Consider the following 16,275-nt stretch of genomic DNA (forward strand, 5'->3'; position numbering starts at 1 on the left):
ATAGAGTCACAGAAGCATATTGAAGATCAGATGGGTAGATCGCATAACTCATGAGGAAATGTCGAGTGGAACTGGAGAGAAAAGAAATTTGGGGTATAACTTGACTAATAGCATGGATCGATTGATAGGTCGCATCAGTAGCCATGAGGGAATCGTCAGTTTCATGATGTGTGGAGCGTGATGGGTGAAAATTGTAGAGGCGCTTAGGCGTGAATGCAGCAAGCAAGTTCGAATGATTGTGGAGAGAAGAGAAGTCCTGCACAAGAGAGGTTAGCGTGGAGACCTGCGTCAAACCTGTCTTCGGACTGGAGACCGGAACATCAGCAAACCAAAACGTTCGACGTCCTGATGGCTGGTGGGTGTATGACGGCCGCGCAGGATTAGCCGAGCGGTCTACGACACTGCAGTCATGGACTGTGCGGCTGATCCCGGCGGAGGTTCGAGTCCTCCCTCGGGCATGGGTGTGTGTGTTTGTTCTTAGGATAATTTAGGTTAAGTAGTGTGTAAGCTTAGGGACTGATGACCTTAGCAGCTAAGTCCCATAAGATTTCACACACATTTGAACATTTTTGGTGTACGACGCCAGAAAACATGCAGAGGCGACAGCTGAAGAGAGTAATCAATGTATGCTTACGGAATATCCAGCAATGTATGTCAAATAACTGATCTTGCTGGTGGTGCAGGTGAATATTTGTTCCACAGTAAAAGTAATGTAGCCACCACGGCATCAGAGATAATTCTGACTGATCTGGAAGAAGTCAGGTAGTAACAAATAAGGGAGCAACTCTCCGAAGTAAAAACTGTAATGAATCCGCTAATACAGTTATACAAATTTTTACTCTGCAATTCTTCTGATCATTTGCAGGCGATCCAAGTGTTTTTTTATTGCGAAGTTCACAAATGCCAAGGATATCTCTCTCTGTCACGTCACGTTTTTTCGTAAAGTAATGAAGAAGATACAGAAAATTCTTACTAATCACATACACTCAAAAAACTTTATTTATAAGAACATGCTAAAATACGACACTCTCAACGTTATAACTAAGTGTTACGTTATTCAGTAGACCAAATAAGACAAAAGCATAAATTTTAATGTCTCTTCTTTTCCCTCTCAAATCTCCGTTTCGAATATTTTTTTTAAATTTTTGTTATTGCTGTCTATCACGTTGGTATTCCACTAGCTGCTCCATTTCTTTAATCTCTTCATGAAATCTAGACTCGCTGGAGAACTGTCGACATGGGAATTCAGGGATTGCAACTTCCAGCTCATTTAGATAGCTAATTATTCCTTTGAAGTTACACACCTAATTTCTCACTACATTTTCATAATAGGGGAATTTGTAGTTGTTGAGATAGTAGTTTATCATTTCTTAAAGCATATCTAAGCTTATGTTGCGATGTATTCATCTTCAAACGTTTCATCTTTCGTTAGTTTCCGAATCGCAGGGCCAACGAGAATTCTGGTCTCAGCTTGATTTGCGATTGCCTTTGAAATCCACTTGTGATATATAACATACCCACTACTTGAAACTATCACCATCTTTTGGCAGGGCTTAATAAATACTTACATAATTTCAAGTCCTATGTGCACTGGGTGTAGGAGTGCTATTTGTGTATTTTTTATTTTATTTTGCTTTATTTTATTTGATTATTTTTTTTAGTTTTGAACGCTCACTGTTCGTTTTTTGCATGACTCATAGGAAAGTAGCTTTATTGCAGACTCTTCAATAAACTGACTGTCTGTAACTCTGCAAATCATCAAAACACAAAAACAAAATAGGCCTACAGTACTGGCGTTATTAAGTCGGGTGCATGGTACCTCACTGAATTTCTAAATTTGTATAAAAACTATACGTGATTGAATATTTTATTTGTTTTAGCTGTAATCAGAACCCAAAGATGCACCACAAAAACCTTTTAGCTTCAGGAAAAGAAATTTCATTCTTAACTACTGCAAACGACAGCATCCGTGAAAAGCTTTTGTTACGTCCTGGTTATAGCAGTGTGTCATATCGTTCCTTGTGGGCTTTAGTCTGGTGAATGCATTGTGAACAATAGTGACTGATTTTCTACCATTCTTCACGTAGTACTCGTGTGCTCACCGACGTGTATTTTGAGAACAGCGCGACCAATACTATATTGCGCCGATCCAAAGTCCCCTCTCATGCGTCCTTGTAGCAAATCACGGGATCCCTTCCGCTCCACGTAATATACGAGCACTGTTCCAGTATCCCGAAACAGAACGCAGGAAGCAATTCTCAGCCCACGCGAGGTGCGAAGCTCGCATTGTGCCCGAAATAAATTGCACGCTGACCATTAAAAAACACCTACGTACTGATTTTTCCTCCCTCTCGTTTTTTTCAGTACCTGCCTCTTCTTGTTTGCCAACCACTCTTTCATCTTACCCCTCTGTACTACATTCCACGGCACGATTAGAAACTAAAGATCTCTTTCTTTTTATCTTTCTTTCTTTAAAACAAGCAAGGAAAATTTTTTGTAAAATAAACCCTAGAGGAATCACGTCATACGAACGCAAAACACTCCAAGCGCGTGCTAGCGTGAATGCAAAACAATTAAGGTACACGAGCAAGGCAAGGAAAAAATAATGCGTCGAAAAGCTTTTTTAAGTGTTGGAGCCATTGGATGGAGAGCTGTGTGAAAACAAAAGCGAGCTCGCACGCGTCCGCCCACGTGCTAGCACACACACACACACACACACACACACACACACACACACACACACACACACACACACATACACACACCGTCGCGAGACCACGTGCTCTGCCGTTGTACCTGTGGATACTCCTTGCCGTAGAGCACCCGGTAAGAAAACACGGGGTCCAGGTGAGCAAGCCACGCCCACCGCGGCCGCGGAGCCACGCCCACCGCGCCGCGGCGCCGCACCACTGGCGGACAGCCCCGCCACGTGACTCGCGCCTAGGCGGTCTGCGGTGGTGGGGGTAGCCGCGCCAGCCGCGTCGGCATTATAGGCGCAATGAGGGCGCGTTGCGGCCGGCCCGCCCTCTGATTGGCCGGTGTCAGTATCAAAGAGGGTCAGCCGCGGCGGCCGCAGAGAAAGAACAACCGCCGCGCGTAGCGTTGCTGGTGGAGGGGGTGTCGGCGTTCGGCTGTGTAACATCGCTGCCCTGCGGCCACGCCCAGCCGTTGCGGAAACAAACGACGGACGGAGGTGGCTCTCAGGCGAATTGGTGGGAGCATCCTGTCGCGGTAAACGAAACAAAAGGCCGCGCGACGCTGACAAGACAGCGGAAGAAAGCTCTTTTGTATTTTTTCTCGTCTGTAGCGGCCTGAAGCTCTTGCGGTCTCTTTAACCTCTGATCTGTTCTTGCAGGTCGTAACCGAAACAAAGGAACGGTAACATCAGTGACAAGACTAGTTATTTTTTTTTCCTGAAACTGACAACACCAATTACTCTTCCTGGCTCAGACACCTCCTACTTTCCCTACTTCATATTTATTTACGTAGGAAATTTTTCATCTGCCTAGATTAGTGCCTTGAAACACTCTATTAGAGAGATGTCCAACGTTTCAGCTTCCTGGGCCACGTTGGAAGAAGATGAGTAATTTTGGGCCGTACATAATATGCCTGACACTAACAATAAGAGGAAAATAAAAAGACACCGAGCGAGGTGGCGCCGTGGTTATACACTGGACTCGCATTCGGGAGGACGAGGGTTCAATCCCGCGTCCGGCCATCCTGATTTAGGTTTTCCGTGATTTCCCTAAATCGCTCCAGGCAAATGCCGGGATGGTTCCTTTCAAAGGGTACGGCCGACTTCCTTCCCCATCCTTCCCTAATCCGATGAGACCGATGACCTAGCTGTCTGGTCTCCTTCCCCAAAACAACCAACCAAAAAAAAGACGATCGACCAACGAGAGAACAGCATCGTGTGGCGGGAGTTTCTTATTGAAAATATTCAATTTATCTAAACTTTACATAAACGGAATTTTATGGAAATTATGTTTTACCGATCGTGTGTCGGCTGCTCACTTCTTGCGCCGCTTTGATGCTTGCTTTGGGCCGGATGCGGCCCGCTGGCCGCGAGTTGGACACCCCTGCTATTTCATCTAACCAGACTAACTCTGCAAACTGACATTACAATATGACTAGTACATTATCAGTACATATACTATTTTATCAAAACCATTTGGACACCTATCACTGGACGCTTTCATGATGGCTTGAATACTGCTGGAGACAGGGGCGATTCTGGAAGTCGGTAAAGGGGGGGGGGAGGGGGAAATGGAATATCGCTTAACAAAATGAGAGTTGGGATCCTCCACCGACAAATTGGTAAAATTTGTAACTGTTTTGGAGTTAAGGGTAAAAACATGTCTACAGAATGTGTGTGCCCGGGAAAATAATACGATTTGACCCAGATGTCCGGCGATTTCGAAGCTTTTGTCTGGGGTCAGCAATTTAGGTGTTTGTTTGTAATCATACCCGGCATATTTAGCTTTCTTGAATGTTGTAAGTGGTACTCGTACCTTAATATACATCCAATGTATAATAATAAATGATAAGACGCCCGATTAAGTTATATGATATTCATTGGTTTAGATAGTAAGTTATTTGCCGCTCTTTTGTTAAAATGTGTTTGAAATACTTTACAACCTCTATTACTAAATAATTATACAAAAAATTATTGAATCTGTGAAAGTAATATATTCGCTGATTTCTGAAGTCATTTTATCCAGTGTAATATGAAAGTCCATTGGGGACGGGGCTATAGCCCCCATAACCCCCCCCCCCCCTCCCTTTTCCACCGCCCCTGGCGAGAAACACATTCAGTGAGTACTTGAGTAATGATGACAAAACCAGCTGCTGTATTTGAATCTACCGTCGTTTTTATTTTTTTTTTATGTGTGCTACCGTTTCGACACCACATGGTGTTATGTTCAGGCCCTGCCATGCACAATTGTTTCCATGTGCAATGGACAGAGTCGTATGCAGCGGGCAAAAATTAACTGCATTCCATGCCTTCCGTGGCAACAAGCCCAGCATGGCCCATAACGACGTGGTTGTTGCCACGGAAGGAGCGGAATGCAGTTAATTTTTGCCCGCTGCATACGACTCTGTCCATTGCACATGGAAACGGTTGTGGATGGCAGGTTACGTACGAGGCCTGAAGATGACAGACCATGTGAGGTCGAAACTGGCAGCATGCATTAAAAAGTAGAAACGACGTCAGAATCAGACACAGCCGCTGGTTTTTTTTTATCATTATTCAAGTACTACGTGTCGGGCTGCAGTCCCACATTCCTTCGTGGATTATCAGAGACATTCAATGAGTTGTCTGAACCTCTGTGGAGGAATGTAGCCCATGTTTCCTCAAGAGCCGAATCCAGAGAAAATTGTGTTGTCGTACAAAAATTGTGTTGTCGTACACTGTGGTTTAGACCGAAGTTTTAACTCATCCCAAAGGTGTCCGACCGGGTAAGGTCGGGACACTGGGCAAACAATTCGTCTGAAAAATGTTATTGTCCACAAATCAATGTCTCGCAGATGCTGCTTTATAACTAGACGCATTGCCAAGCTGATACAATCCCTTCCATCGAACTGTCACAACATGATTCATCCCTCGAATTCACTCGTCCCCGTCATCGAAAGTCGGTCTTTACACCACCTCAAGCATTGTTTAAAGAAATGGGAGGCTTATGAGGAGCTGAACGGCAATTGTAACCCATTCCGTTAAACTCCATTTTTACAGTCATAGCACTTTGGAAGTAACGAGTGAATCCTTCTGCTGGTCTCATACGACTCTGTACAACCGCCCTACGGAATGCTCGAAGCTGCCTGTCGCTCAGTACATAAGTTGTGCATGGTCTTGGCTTAGCTACGGTTGTTCCTTCGCGTTTCCACGTCACAGTCACATCATCAACAGTGGATGTGGGCAGCTTCAGCAGGGCTGAACTATCCCTGATGTATTTTGCACTCAGGTGACATCAAATGACTTGTCCACGTTCAAGCCACTGAGCTGTCCTGACAGACAATTCTGCTGTCACTCCTTCTCTACTAACAACGTAATTCTCCCCGCCTCCTTTTATACTGGTTGGTCCGCCTGTAGTGACATCTAGTGGTCATTTCCGCATTACATAGATACATTCCTGAGATACTATTGATCAGCCAGTGGTTCGCAAACAGATGGTACAGTGAAGCATCATAATACGCACGTGCTTGCAGATTCAAATCCTCGATAAGTCATGGATGTGACACACCGCGATTGTTTCAGTATCAACGTATAGGCAGGAACTATCTGTCACAGACTCTACATCTACATCTACATGGATACTTTGAAAATCCCACTTAAGGGCCTGGCAGAGGGTTCATCGAAACATATTCACAATAATTCTCTATAATTCCAGTCTGAAAAAACGAACACCTGTATCTTTCCTTGTGAGCTCTGATTTCCCTCCTTTTATTTCGATGATCGTTTCTCGCTATGTAGGTCGATGCCAACAAAATATTTTCGCATTCGGAGGAGAAAGTTGGTGATTGGAATTTCGTGGGAAGATTCCGCCGCAACTAAAAACACCTTTGAATGTAACTCCATCTTCTGGTGGAGTATGTGACTACGGCTGTTCAATGTTCAGCAAAAACAATACCAATCGCCGTCGTATAGGTTTATTGCTAGGCAACCAGTTTCGACGTTACACTACGTCATCTTCAGGCCTAAACTGCTCCAATCAAGTAACGTTCGTGTTACAAATATAACAGTGCCTTTAACTGGTCTCGTAACAGCTATTACGGGCATGTCCAGCGAGCACGTATGCCCGTAATAGCTATTACGAGACAAGTTAAAGGCACTGTTATATTTGTATCACGAAGGTTACTGGATTGGAGCAGTTTGGGCCTGAAGGTGACATAGTCAAACGTCGAAACTGGTTGCCTAGAAATAAATCTATACAGTGGCGATTGGTATTGTTTTATTGAAAAACACCTTTGTTTGAATGATGCCCGCTCCAAATCCTGTACCATGTCAGTGACACTCTTTTCCTTATTTTGCGATAATACAAAACGTGCTGCCCTTCTTTGAACTTTCTCGATGTATTGCCTTGATCCTATCTGTTAAGGATGCCAGCAGCGCAGCGGTACTCCAAAAGAGTAGTATAGGCCGTTCCTTTAGTAGATCTGTTACATTTTCTAAGTGTTCTGCCAATGAAACACAGTCTTTGGTTTGCCTTCCCCACAACAATTTCTATGTGTTCTTTCCAATTTAAGCCGTTCGTAATTGTAATTCCTATGTATTTAGGTCTAGTTGAATTTTCGGTCTTTGGGTTTGACTGATTTATCATGTAACCGAAGTTTAATGGATTCCTTTTAGAACTCACGTGGATGACCTCACTCTTTTCAGTATTTAGGGTCGATTGCCTGTTTTCATACCATACAGATATCTTTTCTAAATCGTTTTGCAATTTGATTTGATATTCTGATGACTTTACTGGACGATAAACGAAAGCACCATCTGCAAATGACCTACGACGGCTGCTCAGATTGTCATCATCAGTCCCCTGGAACTTAGAACTACTTAAACCTAACTAACCTAAGGACAGCACACAACACCCAGTCATCACGAGGCAGAGAAAATCCCTGACCCCGCCAGGAATCGAACACGGGAATCCGGGCGCGGGAAGCGAGAACGCTACCGCACGACCACGAGCTGCGGACTTCAGATTGTCTCCCGAATAGTTTATATAGATACGGAACAGCAGAGGGCCTATAACACTACCTTGGGGAACGCCAGGTATCATTACCGTTTTACTCGATGACTTTCCGTCAGTTACTGCGAACTGTGACTTCTCTGACAGGAACTGACGAATCCAGTCACGTAGGGCCATACACTTTACCAGTATCAGTGTGTAGGTAGGAAGTTCCTGGAACAGACACCTACGGCAATACACTTTACCACATCGATCGGCGAGTGGTGTGCATCACCGACTTCCGCGATGAGCTACCAGCGCTACCCTTGCAAAGAAATGACTTTGGTTTATGCGCGACGTTCACCACCCACCCATTTCCTACAGACCGTGTGACAGTACCTCACGGCAACGTTTCACGGGCGATGCACTGGTCAGGATGGATGGTCCATTAACATAGCCTCCCCACACATCGCACCTGAATTCGTTGCATTTCTGGCTATAGGGACGTTGAAGTATGCGACGCTCGTCAATATGTAGATGCTACACGAGCGCGTGGCCAATGCATGTGACGCAGTCCAAAGCGGCCAGGTTTATTTGAAAGAATGCGTGGTTCACTGATAGGAAGGACTGAAGGACGCTTCGGCATGCGTGGTAACAAAGGCAGAACTGCCTGTACGGTGTACTTCTACGTAGCAGACAGATGGGAATGAGAAGATACATTGGTTTACAGACATATCATTACAAGAACCCTCGTCTAGTTTCGACCAATAGACTTCTACCTCCTGTCATCTTTTTTAGCGTCTATGTTAACAACGTCAATAGTTAGTAGTAATTGACGGGACGTCATAAAGAAAAACAGAAGTAATATCTGGGGTTCCCCAAGGAAGTTTTATAGTACCTCTCCTGTTCTTGATCTGACGGACGAGACAATTTGAGCAGCACTGTTAGATTATTTGCGGATGATGCTGCCGTTCAACGTCGTGTAAAGTCATCATACTCCACCACTTACACAAATCACAAAAGATGGGTTTAATAGAGGCAATGGAAACTTCTGTACAAACAATAAGGAGAAAAATTCTTAATGAGAAACAAGATAGACAATCGAATAATTTCCTTAGATGTTTCTCTTGAATATGGTAACTACACTAAATCCATAAATGTGTTAAATGCATCATACATCCACTCAGTAGTTGCAAAAAAAAAAAAAAAAATACAAAATACAATATGAAGTACAAGCGATAATTTAAAGAGTGGGCAGCGTTAGTGATAGAAGTTATAAATCATAACTTAATAAAGTAATCCACGAAGAATGGAACGCTTCTGACCACATCTAAATTCTTCGTGGATGCCATACTGTCAGGAGCACATTTGAACCATAGTTTGATTTCACGTAAACAAACAGTCTGAGAGATAGTTTGCACAGTTCAAATTCAAATGACTCTAAGCACTATGGGACTTAACATCTGAGGTCATCAATCCTCTAGACTTAGAACTACTTAAACCTAACCAATCTTAGGACATCACACACATCCGGACTGAAGTGCTTAGAACCGCTCGACCACAGCAGCCGGCTTCTGCTCACTGAAAGAGGAGCCGTACCTGCAACTAGACACGCAACAACTACTATTTTCTAACAGAACGTAAAAAATCAGAATATCTATGGAGAGAAACATAACATAAAAATTGTTGGTCACTAAGTAAGGATGGAAAAAACCTACCAATTAAAAACGATACCGGTATTTTAGTTCTAAAAAAACGGTATTTTTGGTATTTGTTTGGTCTTGGCTATAATAGGTGTTTCTATTTTGACAGATAACTGAGTATAAATACCAAATATCAATTATCCATAGTAGCAGTTTTAAAACTTTTCGTTTTTAATAGTACTTTTTTATAAAAGGTGTAATTTTTGTTCGTAAAATTTGCACTGTCTTCAAATACTGCTTTATTGCTGAAAATGGGAAAATTGAGCCGTGCCTATTTTAATAACAATGCTAACAGAAAGGAGCAACATACACATGGGCTGGGAATTGGTACAGCATTGCTGAGACAATGACGTCGTTGTTGCCGTGTGTCGTAGTTTAAGGTACGCTCGTACGTGAAGTGTGTAAGACTTGCCCCCACCTGGTCTGTACCGTAGTTTCTCGCTGCAGTCTCTGGACATTGTAGTACTTTGTTGCAGTATGGCACCAATCCTAGTCTGGGAATATGTTTACGAAGTGACGTAGCAATGAAGTACAATGCCTTATTTACTTTCAAAAATAGACGATTTGTCCGTCATTTAAATGAACTGATAAAAGAGAAAGGAAATTAGGTAAAAGTAATAAAATAAAAACTTAACAAGTCACTCATAGTGTGCAATAAAAATTGAAAGCAGCTGATCTATTGTCTGTGTCTACATGATATGCCTTTATCTGCTTGTAGTCCTCGAAAACAGGCATTTAAAAAGAAAGTTCATCAACCTCAGTTTTCGCCCTTTAGCATTGACTATTCGTAATGCGCATATAGTGACATTATCCCCGATCACAACATGGCTTTTGAGCAGAGTCTCAAACAATTACAGTCATTAGGAGAATACTGGTGATTTTTTTGTAGCGTTCAACAACTCAATCACGTTTCGGGGAAAGCCTATTTAACTTTTTTGATTCTATGTATCTCCAAACTGAAAGAGTCAAATGTTTTCAATCGGCCGGCCGCTGTGGCCGAGCGGTTCTAGGCGCTTTAGTCCGGAACCGCGCTGCTGCTACAGTCGCAGATTCGAATCCTGCCTCGGGCATGGCTGTGTGTGATGTCCTTAGGTTAGTTAGGTTTAAGTTGTTCTAAGTCTAGGGGACAGATAACCTCAGATGTTAAATCGCATAGTGCTTAGAGCCACTTGAACATATTTTTGTTTTCAGTCTGTGTTCGATTTCTATGTCTGTTATCGGAAATAATAGAAATGAAAACCAAAAATTTATTATTTCGCAAACCGGTTATTTTGGGCGGTTTTAACAGTAAGGTTAAATTGGCACGAAAAAAAAAAACGATATAACCGAAAAGTGATTATTTCAGCGATAGCCGCCATCCCTATCACGAAGCAGACCAAGGCGGAGGCAGAATTGATGAGGAAAGCAACATATGGAAAACAGGAAGAATAGGACATATGTTAAGACATCAGGCAATAACCTCCATGATACTAGAGGGGGCTGTGGAAGATGAAAACTGTAGAGGAAGACAGAGATTAGAATCCATCCACCAAATAACTGATGACCTATGTTGCAAGTGCCAATCTTAGAAGAAGTGTAAACGTAGGCTTTCGCGGCCGTTGTCACAGTCAATAAAGATCTTCTGGGTTTGAGGCCGCACTGTCATCTGTAAAATTCCGACGTTTCGGCGACTGTTGCAAGGCACCTTCCTCAGTGTGTATATGCGGCCTCAAACTCAGAAGAATTTTATTGACTTATAAGAAGTGTTTGTCAAAGTGGAGGAAATCCTGAAGGGCCACGTCAAACGAGTCAGAAAACTGATGACTGGAGAAAAAGAAAATAAAAAAAGAAGAAGTGATTCCTTGTCAAAGATAAAACTTAATTACCGGTGGTCGTCTACCAAAAATAAAACTGTTAAGCAACTGTAGCTATGTTTATATATTTTTCTATATAAGAATAGTTCGTCATTCTAGAGAAAATTATGGTTTCGGAAAACATCACGAATTCCTAACTGAGAAACATGCTCTCCTACAGCCGATTGTTTTAGCTTTCCTAATGGGCAAAGACTTCTTATTTTCCTTCAGCCGTGTATTCACACTATTGTCTTTATTTCCTGTGTGTACATTACCACACGTACACGGAATTTTATACACCCTAAATACCGACCTACATATTTTGTTTGTTAGACGAGAAACCGTTCTGATGACACGTTTCCGTAAAATCTTCCCCCATTTCGTCATTTAATATCTTAATAAAGGATGTACAACCAATAATATTATCTTGGAACTCTTCCATTTGGTCCGTGTTTGCATAGAAAAACAGTAATATCAGAAATTGAGTCCACCATGTTACAAAACACCTTGTTATTCTTTGGTTTCTTTATTATCCGAAACTAGTTTCGGCGACAAATATCACCATCATCAGTGGTTTTTTTTTTTTTACAGCATGTTACAATCCTGCTCGTCAAACGCGTCCGTATTATACGAACAACTTCTCTGTCAGCAAATCACTGTTGCAGAGATGGTAGTTCCAAACCAGTATTGCTGGGGGTGCTTGCTCAGGACGGGCACCATCATCATTGCCGTCTTGTGTATGGTTTGGTGCCTTTTCCTTATAGCAATAACAGCGTACAGTTTGCACAACACTGTTCAGTACTTCAACGGTGATTTAAACAGGGAAACGTCAGAAGACATGATGTTCGCTAAGTAAAAAGACAGCAACAGGAAAAAAGAGCACAGAAAATGTCACAAACAGCGCCAATAATTGCTTGAAACATGCTGTAACATACAATAAATACGATTAAAAAAAAACAAATGATGATGATGATATTTGTCGCCGAAACTAGTTTGGGATAATAAAGAAACAAACGAATAACAAGGTGTTTTGCATCAAGGCGGACTCAATTACTCTCCGCCACACAGCCTAAGATGGCTTTCGGAGTATAGATGTAGATGAAGATGCAATAGGAAGCTGAATAAAAGGAAAGGGAAGCTGTTTAAGTGATCGCTACAATGGCGGCGGGCCGATTGTTAACGCTGCTTGACACGTAGGCAGCACGTGTCCGGAAGCAGTAGCGCGTGCCTTTCCAGCACGTGTCGGGAGCCTTCCAGCAGCTGCTCATCCCCTTGTGGACAGCTGCCAGCTCTGCCTTTACCTCAAGACGAACTTGCGGCCCGCGCTGACGAGATAAGACACGCGCCTCCCAGCAGCTGCGGCAAGGCGAGACGTCCCGTGCTGGGGTGGGAATCCCCGGATGCAGGGGGGCCAACCGCAGACGGGTCTCGCGCGCGCGCGCGCGCTAATTGACAGCGCCGTTTGTCGCGTTTCGGGGGCATTGTGCTGTCATGTCGTCTGCGGCTGATGTGACTCCTCGACAGGCCCTATGTTTGGATAGCCTGGGGGCAGATGACTATCGCGAAGCATCCAGCGCTCCGAGTCAGTCGTTAGCCGCGCTTCCGAGTCCGTGCGTGTTCCGTGCGTCGCCTCGGCGGTGTGTCTGCCTCCCTACTCGTCCGTCCTCGCGGTGCAGCCCTGTCTGCAGACGGCAGGTAAGTGACGCGAACTAACTGGCTGAGATTTTAACAGAAAATCGGAAATTGTGTAGCCAGGAGGAAACAGTGGTGACGTATCGTGATTTTGTAAACAAGGTATATATTCGTTGGGACCATCTAGGACCACGCTAAGTCTTGTTGCATTGTTGCACTCAGCACTGAGCCTGCTTTTTTTTCTGAGCCCAGATTTCCCTCATTCATTATTAGAGGGCCTGCTTGCTCTCTTCTGTCCAAACGACACCGTGTCTTGTTTTCGGTGGCGCTGCAGTCTGGAACCGCGAGACCGCTACGGTCGCAGGTTCGATTCCTGCCTCGGGCATAGATGTGTGTGATGTCCTTAAGTTAGTTAGGTTTAACTAGTTCTAAGTTCTAGGGGACTAATGACCTCAGAAGTTGAGTCCCATAGTGCTCAGAGCCATTTGAACCATTTTTGTTTTCGGTTGCTCGTCTCGGGTTATTCCGATTATCGCTATCTTCTTTCGGAGAAGATTTCAGTCAAACACATCTTCGCGTTTGATATGTACCATCTGGAGGTCTTCTTTGGTGTTCATAACAACGCAGTTTTTGGTTCTGAATCAAAAAAGAGAAATTCATTTTTGATTAACCTATTTCCGTCCATTCGTATGAAAAAAAACTCCGTCTTCAGGCCACGAGTGCCCTACCGGCACCATCCGACCGCCGTGTCATCCTCGGTGGAGGCTGCGGATAGGAGGGGCGTGTGGTCAGCACACCGCTCTCCCGGTCGTACTCTTGACCGAAGCCACTACTACTCGATCAAGTAGCTCCTCAATTCGCATCACGAGGCTGAGTGCACCCCGAAAAATGGCAACAGCGCATGGCGGCCTGGATGGTCACCCATCCAAGTGCCGACCACGCCCGACAGCGCTTAACTTCGGTGGTCTCACGGGAACCGGTGTATACACTGCGGCAAGGCCGTTGCCTGTCCATTCGTATGAAGAGACCATAAAATCGTGCCCGTCTTTTACGGATTGTGTCTGTAATTTTTTCTGTATTACTGTAGACTTCTTTGTTGGATCTGTGTTGGTGGATGCCATTCTTGTACTTGGATCCTAGGATTTTTCTAATAATTTTGCGCTCCTTTTTTCTCCAGTTCTTCGAGGAGTCTTTCATCGGCATTTAGGGATAAGGTTTCGGCTGCATACAAACTACCGGCTTCAAATATACAGGGTGTAAATTTTAAGTTGATAAACCAGAATAACTCGAAAAATATGCTTCACACGAAAAAATGTGTAGAATCCAAAATTGATTATTTTGGAGGGGGACATCTGCTGGTGTTAAAACTAGCCCGCCACCCCAGGCCCCTGGGTATGTCGTGGAAGGCAACTTTAAAATTTCAAATGGGAAGACTCATTTTTTATTGAAGAATCAGATTCTACATAAGAAACAACGTGCATTTGGTCTTAAACATTTGTTTTGATTCTTGGCAGTTGGCGCTGTAATTCAAGAGAATCCATGTTCTCATTTTTGCGTAGTTCAAATGTTTCAAATGGCTCTGAGCACTATGGGACTTAATGGGACTTAAAATCTGAGGTCATCGGTCCCCTAGAACTTGGAAGTACTTAAACCTAACTAACCTAAGGACATCACACACATCCATGTCCGAGGCAGGTTTCGAACCTGCGACCGTAGCGGTTGCGCGGTTCCAGACTGAAGCGCCTAGAACCACTCGCCCACACCGGCCGGCCAACAGACTTTCATGAATATGCAGTACAGATACATTCATGTTCAAATCTGATGCTCATTTGTAGTACTGAATATGAAATTAAATTACGCCCATTGTATAAGAGAATTCCTGTTAGATTGCAAAGACTGGTAGAAGTTGGAGTGGGCAAGGAATCTGCCGATGAGAAATACACTACGTGATCAAAAGTATCCGGGCACCCCCACAAACATACGTTTTTCATATCAGGTGCATTTTGCTGCCACCTACTGCCAGGTACTCCGTATCAGCGACCTCTGTAGTCATTAGACATAGTGAGAGAGCAGAATGGGGTGCTCTGCGGAACTCACGGACTTCGAATGTGGTCAGGTGATTGGGTGTCACTTGTGTCATACGTCTGTACGCGATTTTTCCACACACCTAAACATCTCTAGGTGCATTGTTTCTCATGTGATAGTGAAGTGGAAACGTGAAGGGACACTTACAGCACAAAAGCGTACAGGCCGACCTCATCTGTTGACTGACAGAGACCGCCGACAGCTGAAAAGGGCCGTAATGTGTAATAGGCAAACATGTATCCAGACCGTCACACAGGAATTCCAAACTGCATCAGCATACACTGCAAGTACTATGACAGTTAGGCGGGACGAGAGAAAACTTGGATTTCATGGTCGAGCAGCTGCTCGTAAGCCACACATCATGCCGGTAAATGCCAAACGACACCTCGCTTGGTATAACATTGGACGATTGAAAAGTGGAAAAACGTTGTGTGGAGTGACGAATCACAGTACAGAATGTGGTGATCCGATGGCAGGGTGTGGCTATGGTGAATGCCCGGTGAACGTCATCCGGCAGCGTGTATAGTGCCAACAATAAACTTCGGAGGCGGTGGTGTTATGGTGAGGTCGTGTTTTTCGTGGAGGGGGTTGCACCACTTGTTTTGCGTGGCACTATCACAGCATAGGCCTACAATGATGTTTTAAGGAACCTCTTGCTTCCCCCTGTGGAAGAGCAATTCGGGGATGGCGATTGCATATTTCAACACTATCGAGCACCTGTTCATAATGCACGGCCTATGACGGAGTGGTTACACGACAATAACTTCCCTGTAATGGACTGGCCTGCAAAGAGTCCTGACCTGAATCCTGTAGAACACATTTGGGATGTTTGGAACGCCGACTTCGTCCCAGGCCTCACCGACCTACATCGATACCCCTCGTCAGTGCAGCACTCCCTGAAGAATGGGCTGCCGTTCCCCAAGAGCGACCAACCGTTCCCCAAGGGAAGACCAATCCCATATTGAATTCCAGCATTACCGATGGAGGGCGCCACTTACTTGTAAGCCATTTTCGGACAGGTATCTTTTGATCACATATTGTGTAATGGCTATGAGTCAAGAAAAGTCAGACAATAAAAAGTATCGCTTTCGGTACTCAATATTTAATTTAGATCAATCGATGTCACTATTTTAGATTTAAATGATAAATATTGATATTATTTTGAAGAAATGTTTATATTTTGTTATATCGATATGTTCCGCTTATCCCTTCAAGGCACAGTGTTGATATAATACTGATGCAGAAGTAAATTCGTTTTTCTATAGGTGCCGCCTGAAGCAAACAAAATTTTTCATCTTTTTTATAGAGTTAGAGGATCTTCCGCGGATTTTGAATGTGCCTCCTATGAAATAACAGAGA

The 16,275-nt window shown here is 43.9% G+C and overlaps 1 pseudogene; it reads right to left on the reverse strand.

Moving 5' to 3' along the window:
- Window positions 1-13,720: 13,720 nt before the first annotated feature.
- On the reverse strand, window positions 13,721-13,838 carry LOC126425349 (5S ribosomal RNA; annotated as a pseudogene).
- Window positions 13,839-16,275: the final 2,437 nt, after the last annotated feature.

The sequence above is a fragment of the Schistocerca serialis genome, chromosome 10 (assembly GCF_023864345.2).
Source record: "Schistocerca serialis cubense isolate TAMUIC-IGC-003099 chromosome 10, iqSchSeri2.2, whole genome shotgun sequence".
Lineage (NCBI taxonomy): Eukaryota > Metazoa > Arthropoda > Insecta > Orthoptera > Acrididae > Schistocerca > Schistocerca serialis.